Source organism: Chelonia mydas, chromosome 4 (genome assembly GCF_015237465.2).
Source record: "Chelonia mydas isolate rCheMyd1 chromosome 4, rCheMyd1.pri.v2, whole genome shotgun sequence".
In the NCBI taxonomy this organism is placed as follows: domain Eukaryota; kingdom Metazoa; phylum Chordata; order Testudines; family Cheloniidae; genus Chelonia; species Chelonia mydas.
Window position 1 is genome coordinate 22,064,009 of NC_057852.1, and position 24,633 is coordinate 22,088,641.

At 43.2% G+C, this 24,633-nt stretch overlaps 1 protein-coding gene across 6 annotated transcripts in view; it reads right to left on the reverse strand.

Annotated features, from left to right (window-relative positions):
* FAM13A (family with sequence similarity 13 member A) overlaps nucleotides 1-24,633 on the reverse strand; it is a 194,422-nt gene that overhangs the window by 85,468 nt on the left and 84,321 nt on the right. The window lies entirely within an intron of this gene.

Sequence of the window (24,633 nt, forward strand, 5' to 3'; positions counted from 1 at the left end):
TTTCAGATCCTGGGTGTCATTATTGACCTCTCTCTCAAGTAAGCTACTATTTGCAACACATAAACCTCCATGGTTTCCTGTTAAATTAAATGTGTTTTTATTTATCTAAAACCAAGCACAACATAAGAGGAAGATTTACATAATCTTATATATAAAATTGCTCTTTACCTTAAAAAACCTTGTATAGTATAAAGAAAAGGAGTACTTGTGGCACCTTAGAGACTAACCAATTTATTTGAGCATGAGCTTTCATGAGCTACAGCTCACTTCATCGGATGCATACTGTGGAAACTGCAGAAGACATTATATACACAGAGACCATGAAACAATACCTCCTCCCACCTCACTCTCCTGCTGGTAATAGCTTATCTAAAGTGATCATCAAGTTGGGCCATTTCCAGCACAAATCCAGGTTCTCTCACCCCCTCACCCCCCTCCAAAAACCACACACACAAACTCACTCTCTTTGGCAGGAGAGTGAGTTTGTGTGTGTGGTTTTTGGAGGGAGGTGAGGGGGTGAGAGAACCTGGATTTGTGCTGGAAACGGCCCAACTTGATGATCACTTTAGATAAGCTATTACCAGCAGGAGAGTGGGGTGGGAGGAGGTATTGTTTCATGGTGTCTGTGTATATAATGTCTTCTGCAGTTTCCACAGTATGCATCCGATGAAGTGAGCTGTAGCTCACGAAAGCTCATGCTCAAATAAATTGGTTAGTCTCTAAGGTGCCACAAGTACTCCTTTTCTTTTTGCGAATACAGACTAACACAGCTGTTACTCTGAAACTTGCATAGTATACTTTCCTGACTTGATATTAAATGCACCTGATATTTATCAGGCAGTGCTTTATTTTTCATATAAAACAGCAATTACTGCCATATGATGTTTCTATAAATCCAGGTACAGTAGAACCTCAGAGTTATAAACACCAGGGTTACGAACTGACCCGTCAATGACACATCTCATTGGGAACTGGAGGTAGGCAATCAGGCAGCAGCAGAGACAAACAAACAAACAAAAGCAAATACAGGACAGTACTGTGTTAAAAATGTAAACTACTAAATACATAAAGGGAAAGCAGCATTTTTCTTCTGCATAGTAAAGTTTCAAAGCTTTCAAAGTTCCAAAGTCAATGTTCAGCTGTAAGCTTTTGAAAGAACACCCATAACATTTTTTCAGAGTCACAAACAACCTCCGTTCCCGAGGTGTTCAAAACTCTGATGTTCGACTGTATTGCCAACAGGATGCTAAATCAGCTTTAAAAAAAAAAAAAATCAGCTCCCACATTTAACTCGAAGTCTATTGATTGCAGAGAATTTTCAGATGAAAGGGGAGGTGATAATTACCAAAAGATTAACTTGGAAATTTGCATCAGAAGAGAAGGACCATTCCTGGCATTATTCTAAAATAAGTTGTAGGGCTCAGGCGAGTATGCTTAATGCTCCCTACAAAGCCACCACTTTCAAACTCAGCTTCACCCTCTTTGTGCCTTTTCCCCATGGTGTTTCCCTTCAAGGGGCCTTCACTTCCTGCACCCCTTCCCTCAGCTGAATCTTTAACATTTCTAAAATGCTAAGTCTGCGGCAAGGTATCATGGCTCCTGTTTCCCCACACGTTCGCTGGCATGAAACTTTAATGCCCATTAAGCGCAGAGAGATCAAAGATGGAAAAACCTAACTGTTGGCCTTTTGCTAGAAGCCCTGTTTTCCCAAGGCTTTAATTATTTCTGGAGTAAAGGCAGCTTTAAGAATCAAATGGTGTAGACATTGGAAAATGTGAAAAAGAGTCAAAAAAGTACTCTATGGGACTGAGGTCAGCCATGTCTATGGCTAGGACTATCTGCTATTCAAACTGGGGTAAGTCACACCAGTGCAAACCTGCATTGACACTGGTGCAGTGCATCACTGGGGATTTTATCCCATTACTACATTTGTGTAGCTACACCAGTGCAAAATTCCCTTATCCTTGATCTCTCAGCACGAGTCATTTCTCACTATACACTATGCAGACCAGAAACACTTTATGTCACAAACCAAAAACCTCTGCTTGTTGATATTTCATATTGGATATATATATATCCCTCCTTTTACAGTAGCTACCTGTAATAGTAATAGCAGATTGGACAATGCATATTTAATTTGAAGTCATTTCACTATCTTAAATGTAGCAGAGATTTTTTTCGGTCTCCCAATCATACTTTTAAATTATGCTCCCACACAATTGAGGCTAGTTATCACATGTAAAACTTGGGCAACACACAAGTTTTGTTGTTGTTGATTGTTGTCTGTACTTGTTAAATCTGTTTCCAAGACTAAACGAAATAAAGTCTCTTATGCATGTTTTAATCTCTCTATCAAATTTCTATTGCTTAAGCTGGCAAAAACTAATTTGCCTGCAGTGGGAGTACATTTCAGCAGCTGTGTGCTTATCATGGGAGAAATGGCATCACCACCTCAAGAGAACATCAGCTCAAGGTTTATCCCTACCATATATCAGGAAGGGCTCAGAGTGGAATCAACCATCATTCTTACATGAGAGGCAAAATGGCCTAGTGGACAGAGCTTTGGCATGGGAGAACTTGGGTTCTATTTCCAGCTAGCTATTTCCGCTAGCCTGGTGGATCAACTTGGGCAAGTCATGTCACCTCTCCAAAGCTCAGTTTCTCATCTATAAAATGGGGATAATACTCTCCTCCTTTGTAAGCACTTTGAGAACGACTGCTGAAAAGATGTAAGAGCTAGGCATTGTTATTATGCAACCCCTACTCTCATACACAAAGGTGTGTGCGCTTGCATAGAAAGAGTATAGGCACTATAGAAATTAGCTAGTTTGGGCAGGGACAGGGCCTTCTTTTGTACCTATACTGCTCTTAGCATATTGTATGCGCTAGCAGAAATAACAAAAAATGAGTGAAAAAAGTAAAAGTGTCTGAGGCCAAAATATTCCAACTGGGTTACTTAAAACTAGGCATGTAAATCCATATCGGCACCCAAATTTGAACAACTTGCACTCATAATCTTCTATCAAGGTTTCTTTAAAAAAAAAAAAAAAAAAAAAAAAAGACACCGGCTGAGACAACACACAAATAATCTCAGCTTCCCAAAAATCAACATTTAGAGGTTGAACATAAGGATTTGGACAGGAAGCATCATGGCAATCATTATTATACTGTTGCTTTCTCCTCTTTCCTTACTTTAAACACTTTACTGCATCGTAAGTATTTTCCCCAGAGTATGAAAAGAGACAAGAGACCAGGAACTGTGAACAGCACAGAAGTAGGAGGTTGAGGAAATAACTGATCTACTTAATGGATTTTATAAGGATGCATCCGATGCAGTGAGCTGTAGCTCACGAAAGCTTATGCTGAAATAAATTGGTTAGTCTCTAAGGTGCCACAAGTACTCCTTTTCTTTTTGCGGACACAGACTAACATGGCTGCTACTCTGAAACCTGTCTTTATAAGGATTGTGGCGGTGTCTGCCACTTGAAAAGCAGTATAGCATGTATCCAGTGCCTCCCTTCACTGTGATACACACATAAGATACCCACTGAAAAAATAAGATCCTGACTGTTCTGATGAAACTTTTAGTTAAAGCTAAAGATCAGTTCAGTGCCTCTTAAACACTGCTTTAATATTTAGTAAATTATGTAGTAGCTTCTCCTTGTCGGAAACATCACATGTGAAGCAGTGATATAAGCACCTCCTAATCAGACGCCTGATGGAAGTCTGATGTATGTTACAAGGAAAAGAAAATATCTAAACAACTTAAAAAAAATAACCCAATACTAATTGTGAACACGGTGGATAGGTGCAGTTTTTGGTGTAATATAATTTGTGCATGTAAATGATAGCATTTCTATGTGAAAAATCCATTGGAAAGAGTTTTGCTTATGTAAGATGGTCCCTGTGCATAATCAAAACACTGTGTGCATATAAATAGAAGGTGCATTTTCAAAACGTAACCCTTAATTGTCCACGTAAAGCAGCCTGAATATCCCATTTAAACAGTCCTGTCCAAAATAGCTATATACATTACACGGGATTCACTTTATTTCAAAAGGATGAATGAATAACTGATAGATCTCAAAGCGTAACTGTAAACAGGGAACTGTCATCAAGCAGGTGTGTTTATACTCAGGCCTCGCAGGACTTAGTTCTTGGCCCTACGCTATTTTAAACATTTTTATCAATGACCTGGAAGAAAACATTACTGATCAAGTTTGCAAATGACAAAGACTGTGGTAGTGGTAAAAAATGAAGAGGACAGGTCAGTGATACAGAGCAATCTGGATCGCTTGGTGAACTGGAAGCAAGCAAACAATCATAGAAATGTAGGGCTGGAAGAGACCTCAAGAGGTCATCTAGTCCATCCCCCTGTGCTGTGGCAGAATTAAATAAACCCAGACCATCCCTGACAGATGTTTGTCTAACCTGCAATGGCAGGGATTCCACAACCACATTTCAGAACAGCCAAACAAAGTCACACATCTAGAAACAAAGAATGCAGGCCATATTTACAGGATAGGGGACTCTATTGTGGGAAGCACTGACTCGGATAAAGACGTGGAGGTCATGGTGGCTAATCCACCTGAACATGAGCTCCCAGTGCAACATTGGCTAAATGGGCTAATGTGATCCTTGGAGGTATAAGTAGGACTAGGAAGGCTATATTACCTCTGTATTTGGCACAATACAACTGCAACTGGAAAATTCTGTCAAGTTCTGGTGTCCACATCCAGGATTAAAGGATTGGAACGCATGCCTTTTGGCAAAAGACGCAAGGAGCTCCATCTATTTAGCTTAACAAAGAGAAGGTTAAGGAGTGATCTGATGAACACAGTCTTTTAGTATCTACATGGGGAACAAAAATTTGATAAAAAAGGGCTCTTCAATCTAGCAGATAAAAGTATAACTACATCTAATGGCTGGAAGCTGAGCTAGACAAATTCAGATTAGAAATATGATTTTAAAAATTAACAGTGAGGGTAATTAACCACTGAAACAACTTACCAAGGGTTATGGTGGATTCTCTTTTGCTGGAAAATTTTAAATCACAATTAGATGTTTTACTAAGAGATATGCTCGTTTAACCACAGATACTCGGCTCAAAGCAGGAATTAATTAATGGAAGTCCTAAAGCCTGTTTTATGCAGGGAGGTCAGACAAGATGATCACAATGGTCCTTCAAAATTTATGAGTCTATGACTGAAGTGACCCTATGAATAGACGCCGACTCCGTGGGTGCTTGGGGCTGGAGCACCCACAGGGAAAAAATGGTGGGTGCTGAACACCCACTGGCAGCCTCCCTATCAGCTCCCCCTCAACCCCCAGCGCTGTATCACTGACCTGTCCTCCTCATTTTTCACCAGGACCACAGTCTTTGTCATTCACAAACTGAAGTTCAGGGATGATCCATTTCTCTGCATAAAATTCTTCCCACACCAAAAAAAACAAACAAAAAAACCCTGCATCCATTTCACTGTTTCCCATTCCCAAAATAACTCCAACAATCATGACACACAGGCCACTCACAAAACACTCACTTTTTCCCTCGTGCTCCAGATCTCCTATCTCTCCACCCACTATACTTCCTAAAACACCTCACAGAAGTTCTTAAGGTGTCAGCCCATCAGGCAATTAATTCTTACTGTAGTAGGGGTGGTGAACGATGATGATCATCCTGTGGAAACTGGCTGGGATGTGACTGGTTGTGGGGGGGTGAAGAAGAATGTATTGGGTGTCTGGTGGTAGGCTGGATGGTAAGTGGCCGAGTATCCTGTTGGGAATATGTCCCTTTGGTTCTAGAAGTGAGCAGCTCTCCCCTGACTACTGGTAGTCTCCCGTAGCTGGTGACAATATAGAAGGCTCTCTCTCCAGATGATTAATGAGGGTCAGGTGGATGTGTGAGGAGTTCCTAGCCCGTGCTGGAGGAAGTGTGGGGCTCCAGACTTGCTCCCAGGACCAGCTCTTCACATTCCAGGCTGGAGCTGGGCAAGGAGGCACCACTGATGGAAGGGGTGGGGCTGCAGGACTCAGATTTAGGGCAGCAACAGCAGTTTAGCTCCGACTCCTCTTTTCTTCTCACTGCACTGAGCTGCTCCTGGGCGGGACGATGTTTCTGAGAGCTGTTTGGTATGTGTGTACCTGGTGAGGCACTATGTTTCTGAGAGCTGTTTGGTATGTGTGTACCTGGTGAGGCTGAAACCTGGAGAATTTATGCAAATGATGCAATGGTTCAATTGACACATCTGAGGAATACACATGACCCCACTGGCCTGCTCTGGGTTTGCTTCTTTCTGTTTTCATTTTCTGCTCCTGCCCCCTCACCACAGTACCTGTTGCTCTGCTACAGTAACAGGAATACCACAGCAGTCAGTTAAAATAATGTTACTAGCCATTTAGGTGAGCTAGAGACAGTGAAAGATAAATACAAACTTAAGTTAAACACTTGGAAATAGGACTTTTAAACCATTGTTCACTGACACCTGATGGGTGGCCGGGGGGGGGGGTGGGGGGTGTCTCATGTCAGAAACTTCAGCAGCCACCAAAAGAGGGCAAGCAAATAACATAGACATCCGGGGTGGGGGTTGGGGGGGAACCATATCCCTGAGATTTCTGGTTCGTTCAGGGAGGACTGTCTCTCTGGGTGCTAGTTTAGACTCACCTGCCTAGCTCAGTGAGAGATGGGATCCTCGAGGCCAATTCCAGCCCCTGCTCTGCCACTACGGCTGGTCCTGCGCTTCTCACCACAGCTCTCACCTGTGAAAGCCCCTCCCTGCTACACAAGGGGAGCTACACACACTACCTGCAATACAATGCATAATCTCTGTGCTCTGCAAAGAAGTGGGGGCGAGATGCTCTGCCCACATGCTTCTAGTCTCTCTGGCCTCAACGAGGTTGCACTGTCCCTAGATTAAAGCTGAGACGACAGAAAGCAGAAGCATTTGAGAGTACAGCATCTCACCTCCACTTTCTGTTTAAGTCTCCTTGTTTTCCCAAGAGATTCAGCCCTGGTCTACACTAGGAGTTGAGGTCGAATTCAGCAGCGTTAAATCAATTTAATCCACACGACGAAGCCCTTTTTTTCGACTTAAAGGGCTCTTAAAATCAATTTCCTTACTCCACCCCCGACAAGGGGATTAGCGCTGAAATCGGCATTGCTGGGTCGAATTTGGGGTACTGTGGACACAATTAGATGGTATTGGCCTCCATGAGTTATTCCAGAGTGCTCCATTGTGACCGCTCTGGACAGCATTCTCAACTCAGATGCACTGGCCAGGTAGACAGGAAAAGGCCGGCGAACTTTTGAATGTCAGTTTCCTGTTTGGCTAGCATGACAAGCTACAGGTGACCATGCAGAGCTCATCAGCAGAGGTGACCATGATGGAGTCCCAGAATTGCAAAGGAGCTCCAGCATGGACCGAGCGGGGAGGTACAGGATCTGATTGCTGTATGGGGAGAGGAATCCGTGCTATCAGAACTACGTTCCAGTTTTCGAAATGCCAAAACATTTGTCAAAATCTCCCAGGGCATGAAGGACAGAGGCCATAACAGGGACCCGAAGCAGTGCCGCGTGAAACTTAAGGATCTGAAGCAAGACTACCAGAAAACCAGAGAGGCGAACGGCCGCTCCGGGTCAGAGCCCCAAACACGCCGCTTCTATGATGAGCTGCATGCCATTTTAGGGGGTTCAGCCAGCACTACCCCAGCCGTGTTGTTTGACTCCTTCAATGGAGATGGAGGCAACACGGAAGCAGGTTTTGGGGACGAGGAAGATGATGATGATGAGGTTGTAGATATCTCACAGCAAGCAAGAGGAGAAACCGGTTTTCCCGACAGCCAGGAACTGTTTCTCACCCTGGACCTGGAGCCAGTACCCCCCGAACCCACCAAAGGCTGCCTCCTGGACCCGCCAGGCAGAGAAGGGACCTCTGGTGAATGTACCTTTTAAAATACTATATATGGTTTAAAAGCAAGCATGTTTAATGATTCATTTGCCCTGGCATTCGCGGCTCTCCTGGATGTACTGCCAAAGCCTTTGCAAAAGGTTTCTGGGGAGGGCAGCCTTATTCCATCCACCATGGTAGGACACTTCACCACTCCAGGCCAGTAGCATGTACTCGGGAATCATTGTAGAACAAAGCATTGCAGTGTATGTTTGCTGGTGTTCAAACAACATCCGTTCTTTATCTCTCTGTGTTATCCTCAGGAGAGTGAGATATCATTCATGGTCACCTGGTTGAAATAGGGTGCTTTTCTTAAAGGGACATTCAGAGGTGCCCGTTCCTGCTGGGCTGTTTGCCTGTGGCTGAAAAGAAATGTTCTCCACTGGTAGCCACGGGGAGGGGAGAGGGGCTAGCCACGCGCTGGGGGGAGGCAAAATGCGACCTTGGAACGAAAGTACATGTACTATGTATGTAATGTTAACAGCAAGGTTTACCGTGAAAGAGTGTACCCATTGTTCTATAAAATGTGTCTTTTTAAATATCACTGTCCCTTTTTTTTTCCTCCAACAGCTGCATGTGTTTCAAGGATCTTCTCCTTCCCAGAGGCTAGCGAAGATCAGAAGGCGAAAAAAATGCACTCACGATGAAATGTTCTCTGAGCTCATGCTGTCCTCCCACACTGACAGAGCACAGACAAATGCGTGCAGGCAGACAATGTCAGAGTGCAGGAAAGCACAAAATGACCGGGAGGAGAAGTGGCGGCCTGAAGAGAGTAAGTGGCGGGCTGAAGAGAGGGCTGAAGCTGAAAGGTGGCGGCAGCGTGATAAGAGGAGGCAGGACTCAATGCTGAGGCTGCTGGAGGATCAAACTAATATGCTCCAGCGTATGGCTGAGCTGCAAGAAAGGCAGCAGGAGCACAGACCGCCGCTACAGCCCCTGTGTAACCAACCGCCCTCCTCCCCAAGTTCCATAGCCTCCTCACCCAGACGCCCAAGAATGCAGTGGGGGGCCCTCTGGCCATCCAGCCACTCCACCCCAGAGGATTGCCCAAGCAACAGAAGGCTAGCATCCAATAAGTTTTAAAGTTTTAAACTTTTAAAGTGCTGTGTGGCCTTGTCCTTCCCTCCTCCACCACCCCTCCAGGGCTATCTTGGTAGTTATCCCCCTATTTGTGTGATGAATTAATAAAGAATGCATGAATGTGAAGCAACAATGACTTTATTGCCTCTGCAAGCGGTGATCGAAGTGGGGAGGAGAGGGTGGTTAGCTTACAGGGAAGTAGAGTGAACCAAGGGGCAGGGGGTTTCATTAAGGAGAAACAAACAGAACTTTCACACTGTAGCCTGGCCAGTCAAGAAACTGGTTTTCAAAGCTTCTCTGATGCGCACCGCACCCTCCTGTGCTCTTCTAACTGCCCTGGTGTCTGGCTGTGCATAACTAGCAGCCAGGCGATTTGCCTCAACCTCCCACCCCGCCGCAAATGTCTCCCCCTTACTCTCATAGATATTGTGGAGTGCACAGCAAGCAGTAATAACAGTGGGAATATTGGTTTTGCTGAGGTCAGTAAACTGCGCCAGCGCGCTTTTAAACATCCAAATGCACATTCTACCACCATTCTGCACTTGCTCAGCCTGTAGTTGAACCGCTCCTGACTACTGTCCAGGGTGCCTGTGTACGGCTTCATGAGCCATGGCATTAAGGGGTAGGCTGGGTCCCCAAGGATAACTATAGGCATTTCAACATCCCCAACGGTTATTTTCTGTTCTGGGAATAAAGTCCCTTCCTGCAGCTTTTGAAACAGACCAGAGTTCCTGAAGATGCGAGTGTCATGTACCTTTCCCGGCCATCCCACGTTGATGTTGGTGAAACGTCCCTTGTGATCCACCAGTGCTTGCAGCACTATTGAAAAGTACCCCTTGTGGTTTATGTACTCGCCGGCTTGGTGCTCCGGTGCCAAGATAGGGATATGGGTTCCGTCTATGGCCCCACCACAGTTAGGGAATCCCATTGCAGCAAAGCCATCCACTATGACCTGCACATTTCCCAGGGTCACTACCCTTGATATCAGCAGATCTTTGACTGCATTGGCTACTTGCCTCACAGCAACCCCCACAGTAGATTTGCCCACTCCAAATTGATTCCCGACTGACCGGTAGCTGTCTGGCTTTGCAAGCTTCCACGGGCTATTGCCACTCACTTCTCAACTGTGAGGGCTGCTCTCATCTTGGTATTATTGCACCCCAGGGCAGGGGAAAGCAAGTCACAAAGTTCCATGAAAGTGTCCTTACGCATGCGAAAGTTTTGCAGCCACTGGGAATCGTCCCAGACCTGCAACACTATGCGGTCCCACTAGTCTGTGCTTGTTTCCCGCGCCCAGAATCGGCGTTCCACACATGAACCTGCCCCATTAGCACCATGATGCCCACACTGCCAGGGCCCGTGCTTTGAGAGAAGTCTGTGTGTCCATGTCCTCATCACTGTCGTCACTGCGCTGACGTTGCCTACTCACCCAGTTTCACTTTGCCAGGTTCTGGTGCTGCATATACTGCTGGATAATGCGTGTGGTGTTTAATGTGCTCCTAATTGCCAAAGTCAGCTGAGCAGGCTCCATGCTTGCCGTGGTATGGTGTCTGCACAGAAAAAAGGCGCGGAACGATTGTCTGCCGTTGCATTGACAGAGGGAAGGGCGACTGACGACATGGCTTACAGGGTTGGCTTACAGGGCATTAAAATCAACAAAGGGGGTGGCTTTGTGAGAAACTGAATGGCCCCCTCAAGGATAGAACTCAAAACCTCAAGGATAGAACTCAAAACTGGGTTTAGCAGGCCGTTGATTTCACGGAGGGAGAGAGGGAGGGAGGAGAAAATGAATACAAAACAAATCTGGTCTATTTCTTGTTTTGAGCCACTTCATCTATCTTTATACATCTTGCTGGCAGCAGACTGTGCAGTACGACCGCTAGCCATTGTCATCTCCTGGGTGCTCGGCAGAAGACGGTGCAGTATGACTACTGGCCATCGTCTTCTGCTGGCTGCTGATTAAAAGACAGTGCACTGCCGGTAGGACTCAATCGCCATGAGACGAAACTAAAAGGGAAATGACCTGGCTGAGTCACTCCCATGTTTGCCCAGGTGCCCCTGACCTCATCGAGGTCGGTTAAAAGAGCACCCAGGACTATGTCGACGACGGCTACCAGTCATACTGCACTGTCTGCTGTCAAAAGGCAATAAACTGTTGCTGTGTAGCAATGCAGTACCACGTCTCCCAGCACCCAGGAGACATACGGTGACGGTTATCTGAGCGGGCTCCATGCTTCCCATGGTATGGTGTCTGCACAGGTAACTCAAGAAAAAAGGAGCAAAACGATTGTCTGCCCTTGCTTTCACGGAAGGAGGGAGGGAAGGGGGGCCTGACAATATGTACCCAGAACCACCCGCAACAATGTTTTAGCCCCATCAGGCACTGGGATTTCTACCCAGAATTCAAATGGGCGGCGGAGACTGCAGGAACTGTGGGATAGCTACCCACAGTGCAACGCTCCGGAAGTCAACGGTTGCCTCAGTACTGTGGACACACTCCGCCGATTACATGCACTTAGAGCATTTGTGTGGGGACACACACAATCGACTGTATAAAAACGCTTTCTACAAAACCGACTTCTATAAATTTGACCTAATTTCGTAGTGTAGACATACCCTCAGACTCCTAATTAGGAGCTAAAGAGAGAGCTTCCGAAATCAGGAGCCTGACAGGGAAGATAGGAGACTTCACAGGTGTGTGTGTAGCAGCATTTATTGTGATCGTACATGCAAATGCATGTGCAGGTGGCTAGTTATGCATCTAGGTACCCGTTTCAGGAGGGAAGGTCTTGGTGCAGAAGTTATTGCGTGAAGTTCTTTGGCCTGTTATGTCAGAGCAGGAGGTCATAATGGTCCCTTCAGGCCTTAAAATCTATGAGTCTATTAATCTAATCCTGAGTGGTGTCTTTCCATGCTACATGTAGCACGGAATACAAATATTCCATGTAATACAAATAAATAAAATAACACACAAGATCCCATAGAGGTGTGACGCTTCTAGATCGAAAGCTAACTACTCCTCCAGCACAGTGGCACCGAAGATAAAAAACAGACTTTTTTCATGCAGACTAAGAGCATATTTAACATTAAGCAGATTTAACATCAATTTTGCTTGAAAATAATGAACAATTATGCTCTCGGTGTGGGGAGGGTTTACCACTGGGTGAAATGCTAGTGCAGATAAGGCCCTGGAGCCTGGAACCATTTTTTAATCTTCTTGAGCACAAGGGACCACTACCAAGTGGCTGGGGAATGCAGAGGTTGTGTGATGATAGTGCCACAGACAGAGCAGCTTTCCGAAAGACAGTGAGGAAAGGTAAGATAAGGGTGAGCCCATGATGATGAGAAAGCCATTCTCTGGTTGCTAGTTAGAGCTGGCAGGATGCAAGGCCAAGCAAATACATTCAGGCATTGCAATGTAAACTCGCCGTCAGAGCTCTCGGGATAATTCTGCCTCAGCCAGCCCCTGCGATGCCATTCCTGAGTGCAATGCTTCATTCACATTGATTGGCTAGTATGAGCTGATTTTGCCTGCCTTTGCAATGACAAACACTTTGAATATTAACTGCGACAGGTGGGATTTTTGAAAGTGCTCATTACTCACCTAACTCTGCTCCTAGCAATGACAACTTTAAAACTCGCCCTGATTTCAGAGGGAACAAGTCCACTCTAATGGCCAGATTTTATTCTGCACCCAGCAGCTCCAATTGTTAAAAATCAAGCCCGAACAGTTAAAATTACAAACAGTTTTTTTTAATTGATGTGACAAACACTGACAAAAACATGCAGTTTTGAAAGGTCAATCTTCATATCCATCTAGAATTAAAAGACAATCATACAAAAATGTCTTTTTTATTGATTAAAAGCTAATCTGTCGCTCTATGTATTTACAGCACATTGTTTACTCTGGAATAGACAGCATGGAAGGGGATAAGCTGCAACTGTTTACAAGAAGTTTTAGAAGAATCACACAAAAATCCACTGTTCTCAATCTGCAAGCAGCAGATTCATGGAAGCCAACTCTGACAATGATGGGTTGTGTGACAGGTGGTATAATACCCTCCAGAGTTCGCGCCTCTTCCAGAGCAAATGATAGACTACAAAGGAATGCTCTTTTTGAAGCAATTACCAGACAGTCAAGTGGTTTACGAGATGGGCGTTGGGAGGAAACGACTGGGCTCAGGCTCAGCTGGAAGGCACTATGTGAACCTTTCCTGAAGGACGACCCATCACTCTCACAGATCTTGGGAGACAGGCCAGTCCTCGCTTACAGACAGCCCCCCAACCTGAAGCAAATACTCACGAGCAACCACACACCACACAACAAAAACACTAACCCAGGAACCTATCCTTGCAACAAAGCCCGATGCCAACTGTGTCCATATATCTATTCAGGGGACACCATCATAGGGCCTAATCACATCAGCCACACTATCAGAGGCTCGTTCACCTGCACATCCACCAATGTGATATATGCCATCATGTGCCAGCAATGCCCCTCTGCCATGTACATTGGCCAAACTGGACAGTGTCTACGTAAAAGAATAAATGGACACAAATCAGATATCAAGAATTATAACATTCATAAACCAGTCGGAGAACACTTCAATCTCTCTGGTCACACGATTACAGACCTAAAAGTGGCAATACTTCAACAAAAACACTTCAAAAACAGACTCCAACAAGAGACTGCTGAATTGGAATTAATTTGCAAACTGGATACAATTAACTTAGGCTTGAATAGAGACTGGGAGTGGATGTGTCATTACACAAAGTAAAACTATTTCCCCATGCTTATTCCTCCTCCCCCCCGCCCCCCACTCTCCTGCTGGTAATAGCTCACTTAAGTGATCACTCTCGTTACAGTGTGTATGGTAACACCCATTGTTTCATGTTCTCTGTGTATATAAATCTCCCCACTGTATTTTCCACTGAATGCATCCGATGAAGTGAGCTATAGCTCACGAAAGCTTATGCTCAAATAAATTTGTTAGTCTCTCAGGTGCCACAAGTACTCCTTTTCTTATTACACATATTGAATCTATTTCCCCATGTTAAGTATCCTCACATCTTCTTGTCAACTGTCTAAATGGGGCATCTTGATTATCACTACAAAAGTTTTTTTTTCCTGATGATAATAGCTCATCTTAATTAATTAACCTCTTAAAGTTGATATGGCTACTTCCACCTTTTCATGGTGTGTGTGTGTGTGTGTGTGTGTGTGTGTGTGTGTGTGTGTGTGTGTGTGTGTGTGTGTGTGTGTGTGTGTGTGTGTCTGTATCTCTATCTTCTTTCTTTATGTTCCATTCTATGCATCCGATGAAGTGAGCTGTAGCCCATGAAAGCTTATGCTCAAATACATTTGTTAGTCTCTAAGGTGCCATAAGTACTCCTGCTCTTTTTCCGGATACAGACTAACACGGCTGCTACTCTGAAACCTGTCACTATGAGAAGAGAGAGCTGTAGATAGTAACTTGATCTCTGCATTTGGACAGAACTGGCAGTCAGACCAATGCTGGGAGGAGGGGAGATGTAGGCTGTGAGAAACCCTGTGACTTAGGGTATGTCTGCACAGCTGACGAAGAAAGTTTTAGCGCTGTAAGGGGCAGTGTAGACAACCCCCCACTGCAAGAATCCTGTTTGCTTTAGCTCTCTGAACCCAAAATTGTGGGCTGTTTCTGCTGCACGCTAGCCACAGTTTACCTGACCTATCACATTAACGAACATGAACGTTGCTTTCCTGCACAGCTGAATACAATGGTGCCAGCTCAGCAGCCTATTAATCAGTGCCATTCACTGCTATGACCAGTGTTTAGGATTCACATTTGATCCTTAGCTCTCAGGCTGATGCAGGCTGTGAGCATTGCAAAAAGAGAACACTTTGCCTCTGAAATCTGAGGCAGAAGATGCTCTTGTGATTCTGAAGTGGCCATTTTGAACAATTTATGAGTGAACAAGATACCACTGAGGGTAAGAGCTTAGCTGGATTCAGAAAAGGACCGGCCATTTGCATAGACAACAAGAACATCCAGAATTACAATAGAAAGGATTAAAATAACAAAACCAAACCCCAAGTGGTCTGGATGGGATATAAACATTCATGCTTCAAGGCATAAGATGATCATAAACTAATGAGGGCTTTAAGAGAAAACTTTCCCTACTGACCTGTTATTTTATAACTGCTTACTGTAGTATTTCTTACACCTTCCTCTTACGCATCTGCTACTGGCCACTGCAACTATTAATTCCTGAAATGACCAGACAACATGCCAGGCCTGTGCAGTAATAAATGTCTAGACATAGTAATGATAGGAACACTTGAGCCACTCATTTTTAAAATCTTGATTACAATTTTAAAAAGCCAGAGCTGCCCAGAGGGGCAACTACATCTCTAAAGGTTTCAGAGTAACAGCCATGTTAGTCTGTATTCGCAAAAAGAAAAGGAGTATTTGTGGCACCTTAGAGACTAATCAATTTATTTGAGCATAAGCTTTCATGAGCTACAGCTCACTTCATCGGATTCATCGAAAGCTTATGCTCAAATAAATTGGTTAGTCTCTAAGGTGCCACAAGTACTCCTTTTCTTTTTACATCTCTAAAAATATTCTGCAATCCCTTCACAGAGTCTCATGAAACCAACAATTCAAAATAAGGTAAACAATTCATGGTAAGAAGGTTCAGAATAAGTCTGCTAGCTTGTAAGCATCTTGGAGCAGGGAACTTCTTTTGGTTTGTGTTTGTAAAATGCTGCAAAAACTAATGGTGCGCTATGCACAGCAATAATAATCAAATTATGTTTGGGTAATTTCTAACAGTAATTTAACTAAAACACATCATCGGACATCAGCAATACTAGGAGAGATGAGCTGGAGTGCCAGTGAGAAGTGCAGTTGAGAAAATAACTGAAACACTTCCCTGACGGATTGTATTTTCTAAATACAATTTTGTAAATTCTCAATTACTGAGGGACAATCTTCACTCAGCCATCAATTTCCTTTCCACAACCAACTCTCTGTATAACTTTTTCCCTGAGTGATGTACCCAAATACTTGGATGCTAATATCTAAATTGTATTGTTACATTTATTAATCTTATTTGGGTTATTGCTGATTATGTACTATGTATATTGTATTACTTTCAAACCAACCTTTGTACTTCTGAATAATTTAAGCACTGCACCCGTATGTACCCTACTCTTTTCTTAACCTATGTATTTTATCATTTTAACATTCACTCACTACAAATCACAGCTTTATGAATCCATCCCCACTTGATCCTAAAATTCTGAGGGAGTAAAATAAAATAAGGAAGTACAGAATTTATGAGAGGCCTGGCTGACTCAGTGAATTGGCAATGGGGTAACAGAACCTTTTGACTGTGGAGTAGCAGCCGTGTCTGTAGCTCACGAAAGCTTAGGCTCAAATAAAGTTGTTAGTCTCTAAGGTGCCACAAGTCCTCCTTTTCTTTTTGACTGTGGGTCACCAGTCAGATTCCTGCCAAGTCATTAATGACTGAAAGTCGTTAACAGCAGATGGACATTTGGGAGTTTCCCAGTGATCCACAGCACCATAGCACTCAAATCATGCTACCACAATTGGCAGAGTGACCAGGGACCAAACAGATATGGAGACAAAACTACTTTTTGACCCCTAAACCAGTGCTCCTTCTGAGTCAAGTTTGAGGCAGGTTGCTAATGCAGCGAAGTGCAGATTCCACTATTTCTGGGTAAGCAGACCCTTTCAGTACCCAAATCACTTACAAAAAATAAAAATACAAATACAAATCTGTTTTTCCTTAGGCCATGAAGGAGAAGGATTTTACAGGACTGAAATGCTCAGATTACAGATACACCGGACCGGAATGTGGGATTTGGGATCCATCCCAAGTACTGCGTTATAGCGGGGACCGTGTTAAAATGAAATTACTGTATACAGCAAATGTCACATCCATAAAGTATAGAAAACCTTAGAAAATAAACTCCTACTTGAAGGAAACAAACGAGAAAAGAAGTGTTGCTTTATTAGAGATTTAAAGTAGACATTACAATAAACTAGTCTAGTTTTTCTTAAAACAGTTGGTGAGTTGCTTTTGCTTCTTGCTGCTGTGCTGCTTCGGCTTAGCAAACTGCAAAAGGCTACGTAGCTGCATAATTTTTATAGGCTCAACATCTTGCGTCTCACACCATCTCAAAGCAGTCTCTAAGCCGGCTACGGTTGCAGCTGACGTTGGAACGACGTCCACTTCATCTTCCTCTTCTTCTTCCATGGCGAAGGCCAGTTCTTCAGCTTCTGGAATGTTGTTTGGTCGTACTGCCTGTAAATCCCTCGAAGTCGAATTCCTCATCAGACTGTGATCTGCTTACTTCATTTTCTTCCAGGAGCGGGTGGCCAAACGACTCTCATATCCCACCATCCAACAGCGGTTTATCGTTTCAGCGCATAATAAATTCCAGGAATCGCCGCCAATGTAAAAGAAATCTTTTATAGTCAACTTCTTCAGAAAATCGGTGACAGACAACTCGCTTTCTATCATTTGTCGTATCAACGTCCATCAATAGTGCTGCTTAAAAATGGCGATAACACCTTGATCAAGCGTGAATAGCTGATGCTTTCCCATCGATTGTGCTTGTGCTTCTCGTTCTGGTGGAGTACTAGAGTCGACAGGAGAGCGCTCAGCGGTTGATTTATCGTGTCTATACTCAAAAAAATTGTACTGTACAGTACTTAAATTTGGGATCGATAGCTGCGACCGTGTTATATCCGAATTCGCGTTATATAGACGCGCATTCTAGCGAGAGTCCGGTGTACAAGCAAAATGACAGGAGCACCAAGTGACAAGCCTACCCTTGTAACCCCTCTCTTCACTAGACATCCAGCTGACTACCTTGATTAAAAATATCTCTTTGTCATGGGAAATCATAGCTGAACTCCTTCAGCAAACACTACACTGCACACAACATTCCACACCACATTTCTTGCAGCTGAACTGGGGAAAGTGCACAAGTAAATACATGATTCTGATTCAGAACTGGGACCTTTTATACTAGTTTTTCCTGGAGACGGCCAGGGAAGATGCTCTCTGGAAAGCACAACAGGAAGAAAAATCACAAAACTTCAAATGCAAAAATACCTGGTGTATTCATGTCTGAAAAGGAATCCTGCAACTGCCCTACCAATTTTGCCGCCCCAAGCAGTCACCGCGCCCAGAAGAGCGGCGGAGCTGCTGCTCAAAAGCCGCCATGGTGGGAGGAGCTGCAGAGCTGCCACCAAATTGCCGCCGCGGGACACGGACTGCCGCCCCATTCTGAATGCCGCCCAAAGCACCTGCTTGCAAAGCTGGTGCCTGGAGCCAGCCCTGCCTGCTACACTGATCTTCAGCGCTGAACAATGCAACCGGCACATGAGGGAAAACACCAAGAATAAAAGAGAAAAGGATCCACTGATTCTCGAGTATTAAACATTAAATGGTCAGTGCTCTGAACTATCAATTTTATCTGTTTATAATGAACTGCGGGGATGTGCAGAGATGTACATCTAGGTGTCAGGGTTAAAAATCAACTGACTTTTCAAGGATAGGCTGAAACTTCATCAGCCATTTGAGTACTGCCTGTTCTTCTGTGCAAGAGCCCATTGACATCTCCTGCTTGAAAAGGCCTCCAAACTCTTCAAGGAGGAGTGCAGTCCAATTCGCTTAAGGCGAAATGTAGCATGACTACTCCATCTGACTCCCCAGGCACCAGAGTAAGGAGTTCTCACTGGCCTCATGAGAAGAAAAGTCTTTCTCCACCAGGGAAAAGCAGGAAGTATTGAACAATCCTCCCATTCAGTGAGGAAAAGCCTGAACTCTGGAAAAAGTTTCATTTCAGATTTCTCTTTATGCCTCAACTGGGATAAAGAATCATTCTTAGAATGACGTGCTCGTTGGGGCCACTGAGGCTACATGTACACTGCAAACAACAAGCCGCAGCTGGCATGTGACAGCCGACTTGGGCTACTGTGTCTGAAGCTGCAGGACTATTTCATTGCAGCATCGACTTGGGCTATAGCCTGAGCTATGGGACCTCACAGGGTCCGAGGGCCCAGGCTTCAGTCTGAGCCTGGAAGTCTACACTGCAATTAAACAGCCTCGCAGCCCCAGCCCGAGTCAGCTGGCACAGGTCAGCCAGTGTCTAACTGCAGTGTAGACATACCCTTATAGTCCTTGAGTCCCCAGAATAGTTTCCACACATAGGAAAGAAAGTCCCTTTGCACACAAAATGAAAGAAGTATCTTTTTTCCAGATCAGCCACTAAAAAGATGAGTCAATCAAATGCAGTCTCACACGTACAGCTAGTGATAGACCTCTCTCTCACATGTAAGCTGTTAGTTCTTTGTCCCATCAAGAACTCTTGCTGTTTCCACTGGTTGAACCTCTACTTACGATGCACTGTTCAGACCACAAGATTTAGAATGCTCTTCAGCTCTCCAGCCACCACTGTGTCACCAGAGAAATTCTAGGCAAAGAGACAAAAACATGATTGCTAGAAACAAGAAGGTGCCAATGCTCACATGGATTGATAATAAGGTGTTTTGATTCTAGCATACAGACTCTAAGCCCAAAGAGGTAGCAATTTACCTCTCCTGGGCTGATGAAGAGGGGGGCATCTGAATTTTTTATTTTTTTTTCGCAATCAAACCAGGTGAATTACTGGAGGAGAAATAATGTGTTCACATGTTATTTTAATTGACAATGTGACCTGATTATAGATGGCCAAGGGACAACAAAGTGAAAGTTCAGACCACAACCAGCTACTAGATCACAATCACCTAAGCTGAACAAAAACAGAAATCGCAAAAGTCTTTGTTGCTTGTGCCTTGGGAGAATGTATTTCTTGAAAACTCCTTATGTAACAGTTCATACTGCCAGCATCTCACAATGCAAGAAAGAAGGGAACTGATTGCATATGAGGGTAGAGAGAAATGTACTCTCAAGATTAAGTGAGTCAGCTTGGAAAAACTAACTCAACAGAGCCTAAAGCACAGAGAGAGGCAGACACAGAGAAAACAAATCTCGATTAAATGAAAAATAGTGCCTCACTGAGCCATTATTTATTAAGGATATTACTACAGCCCCACAAAGATGCTAGACACTATGCAGACATATAGGAAGATATTCCTTGACCCAAAGAACTTACCACTCTCTATAATCAACCTCACCCTAAATCTTTGCTCCATTGTTGAGAAATCAGCAGTTTTCTCTAAGATTCAGGAGAGCTCACAGGGCAGGCATTGTTGTTTGGCTCTGATCCCTTATGCAAACCTGTTATAGAAGCTCTTGTGTGATAAGGGAAGTTGTTAGTTTGGGTAATAAATATGTACCAAATATAATGCCCAGATAAACTAAAAAAACAGATCTGCTTGATTTGTTCTCTCAGCACTATGTAATCAAGTTCTTATCACATCACATACCACAGAACAATGACAAGTTTTTGCTTGTGTTGCTTTTAAAGGAAAGTTGCTAAAAAGAAAGTCACAAGTGAGCAAAAGAAAAGGCAAGTGTTTATATTATGTACATATTTTAAAGCGTACAGATATACGTAGTGACACCTCAGCAGTTTACGGTTTGAACACACAAACATCATCCTTAAGAACAGGGTGTAGCTATGTACACAAACCCACACCTTGTTTTAACGACACATGAGCCAGTACGAGGTAGGAATTAGGACAAGAGGCAATATAAGTTACTTTGTGAAAGAAACGCTGACGTAAACAAGCTTTCCTTTGAAAACATTCAAAGGTTGGAAAGCTACTACAAGGTAGTTCTGCTGGCAAATCCCACGGCAGCTAAGACTGCAGCCATAAACAAGAGTTTATGATCTATGACACAAGGTGAGAATGGATGAAAAGCACTCCACAAGCTGGTGTACACTTTATGATCCCCAAGTGACTTCAGACTGGCTGCTTGCTCTAAGGTTTCAGGTCCTGGAATCTGCATGTAATTTTTCCTTCAAATTTCCCTGCAGATTTTTTCCCCCACCACCTGAATATGTAAATTGGTGATAAGGCAGCTACCTGGAAAAACACTTCTTAGCCAGGTAAGTCTGTGTGTAATGGCTGTGACTAGCAAGGAGGGTATTAATCTCCCAGTACAGGCAGATGTCCTTGAAAATGCTGCCAGGATCAAGAATGGATGCAGCCCAATATGCAATGGCTATGAGCGATATGCAGCAAAGCCTTATTAATTGGCAGGGGATTCATGATGGTAGATGCTAACAAGTCTATAGGTAGCAAACATCTGGTACTCTACAGAAATATAAACAGCATCCGGAAAGGACTTCTGCTCAGCACAACACACTCCCACCTTGGGCTTGGCTGTGGGAAGCATTTTTCACTCTTACCTTTGGGCTGTAGAAAGCCTTACGCTTTCTGTTACTGTTATATTTGGGCACACGTAGCTTCAAACTTGTACATTAGAGACTTTGGCAGAAGGAGGCCTTTCCTCCTTTGTGACTGAATAAGCTTCACAAACCCTGTTCCTGAAACAAAAAATCCATTTGAACCTCAATCCAAAGCACTTAAGCCACGCAAAACTTTAAGTGCACAATTAATCCCAGTGAAGTCAATGGGACCAGTGCTTAAAGTTAAGCACGTGCTTTGCTGGATCAGAGCCTTATGCATGTTCCTCTTTTCTAGCTGGTAGAGCTCTGACAGCCATTTATACCCACGCACTTTCAAAATGGGAGAAGTCCTGGGAAAATGTGTGTGCGCGCATGCTTATTCACTTTACCCCTTCTTCCACAGGGCCTGACTTAAAGTTGTGTTTTTCTGCTACTGTATGCAAAGCAGTCTGCCCTTAGCACATAGTTTTAAAGATGATGTAATTCTTGAGAGAACATATATATTAGGTACCTGGCACAGATTGCTGGTACAAACAGTACTCCACCTATTTTGAAAGACAAAATTATCTTTTTATACGTACAGAAATACTTCAACCTCAACATAAAATTGTTCTCTATATCAACAGTCAACATGGTGCAGGGCAGGGACTTCAGAAAGGATAAAATACATATTTTATGCACTGCAATACACCTTGACTGCAAACAATACTTTGCATAGTTAAATTTGTAAAGGGAAATCATGCCTCACCAATCTATTAGAATTCTTTGAGAGAGTCAGGAAGCATGTGGACAAGGATAATCCAGCGGATTCAGTGTATTTGGACTTTCAGAAAGTCTTTGAAAAAGGTCCAACACCAAATGCTCTTAAGCAAAGTAAGCAGCCATGGGATAAGAGAGGGTACTCTCGTGGATCAGTAACTGGTTGAAATATAGGAAACAAAGGAGAGAGGTAAACAGTGAGATCTGTGCCGTGCAAAATATGCATAAATGATTTGGAAAAAGAGGGTGAACAGTGAGGTGGCAACATGTGCAGAAAATACTAAATTACTCAAGATAGTTAAATCCAAAGCAGACTGAGAAGAACTCCAAAGGGATCTCACAAAGCTGGGTGACTGGGCACCAAAATGGCAGAAGAAATTCAATGTTGATAAATTCAAAGTAATGCACATAGGAAAACATAATCCCAACTATACATACAAAATGAAGGGGTCTAAGTTACCATTCAAGAAAGATCTTACAGTCATGGAGGATAGTTCTCTGAAAACATCTGCTCAAGGTGCAGTGACAGTCAGAAAAACTAACAATATTAGGAACCTTTAGGAAAGGGACAGATAATAAGAGACAAAAATCATATTGCTTCTATGTAAATCCATGGTATATCTATACCTTGAAGACTGTGTGCAGTTCTGGTCGCCCCATCTCAAAGAAAGTATATTACAAATGAAAAAAGTACAGAGAAGGTCAACAAAAATGACTAGGGGTGTGGAACAGCTTCCGTATGAGGGGAGATTAAAAAGACTGGGACCGTTCAGCTTGGAAAAGAGATGACTGAGGGGGGACATGATTGAGGTCTATAAAAGCGTGAATGGTATGGAGAGAAAGTGAATAAGGACGTGTTATTTTAACACAAGAACCAGGGGTCACCCAATTAAATTAATAGGCAGCATGTTTAAAACAAATGTAAGGAAGTTCTTCTTCACACAATGCACAGTCAATCCGTGGAACTCATTGGCAGGGGTTGTACTTTTCTATAAATATTGTACTTACATTTCAATGTACAGTAATATAGAGCAGTATAAACAAGTCACTGTGTGAAATATTAGTTTGTACATGTGCATCTGAATATCTGTTTGTAGTGACTTCGCTAGTGTTTTTTATGTCGCCTGTTGTAAACCTAGGCAAATATCTAGATGAGTTGATGTACCCCCGGAAGACCTCTGCGTACCCTATGGGTACGGGTACTCCCGGTTGAGAACCACCGCACTACACAACTCATTCATTCCCAGCGCATCGTCCATCCTGTGTGCGCACGTGCACATACAGATGTAATATATAAATGTACATATACACACATCTTTAGTGTGCTCACATTGACACAGCAGCCTCAGAAACCACTGCACCATACTGATCATTTTTTAAATTATTTTAATATTTTGTACTTCCTTCCATTCAAGGGTGACTTTAAAAACTTTAATGAATTTAGCTTCAAAACCTTCGTATAAGCCAAGTAAGTATTATTATCCCATTTTACAAACAGAGAATCTCAGACACAGAAAGATTAAGTCACAAGACTAAAGTCACATAGGAAGCCTGCGGCAAGAGCAACCTTCCTTCAGTTTGTGTGTTTCTGGAATAACTGAACACATCTACATTTCTCAACACAGTTTCAAATGTTTAACAGCTTTCTCAACCACATTCCTTTACAAAACAGGCCAGGTTTATATGCATGCAAATTTTTATGGGGAACAAACTTGTGTGTTCTTTTTATATATGCATCTGAATATCTGTTTGCACACAGTACTCCATTTGGACCATGCACGTTTTTAATAATTCAGCCCTATGTGCAAGTGTTCCATAAGAGTGGGCACATGTGTGCATGAACATGTGTATAAATGAAGAAAAGAGCTGGATTGCCAGGTAATGGTATATACAGAAAGCAATATGGGATTAAGTTCTACCAGTTAGTGAAATTTATTTCAATATTAAACTTAGCTTAATAAACTGTGAAAAAAGCAAAATTGAATTGATGCCCTTTTATTACAGTATGGCTGAGAAATTTTATTTTTTAAAAGTATTTTTAAGCTACCCTTTTCCCCTCTTCACTGGCTCACAACAGGAGTGCTTAAAAATTGCCCCCACATGCCTATGAAACATAAAATTGAAGACATCATAAAAATGGCTTAGGTATGTATCCTCTTATTAAGAGTATATTTGAGTATTTTCCATAGTTCCCAATTAGTATCTTAGAAATACATTAGTCTTAAATCATGGATGTCTTAAACTGCATTTCAAAGAGCATCAGGGCATTTGGGAATCTGGATGAATTATGGTCCTCTTGCTTAGTTAGGCATGTAGCATAATGTTTTATTCCATGCAGATGGTAACATGATGCAGGCCCTATTTAATGTAAAAGGAACTGGCTGGTTTAAGATTAAAATCTGAGCATCAGCAGCATTTACAATACTGATACAAAGCTACACACCTGCTTTCTGTCCTGGCCATATAGTAATA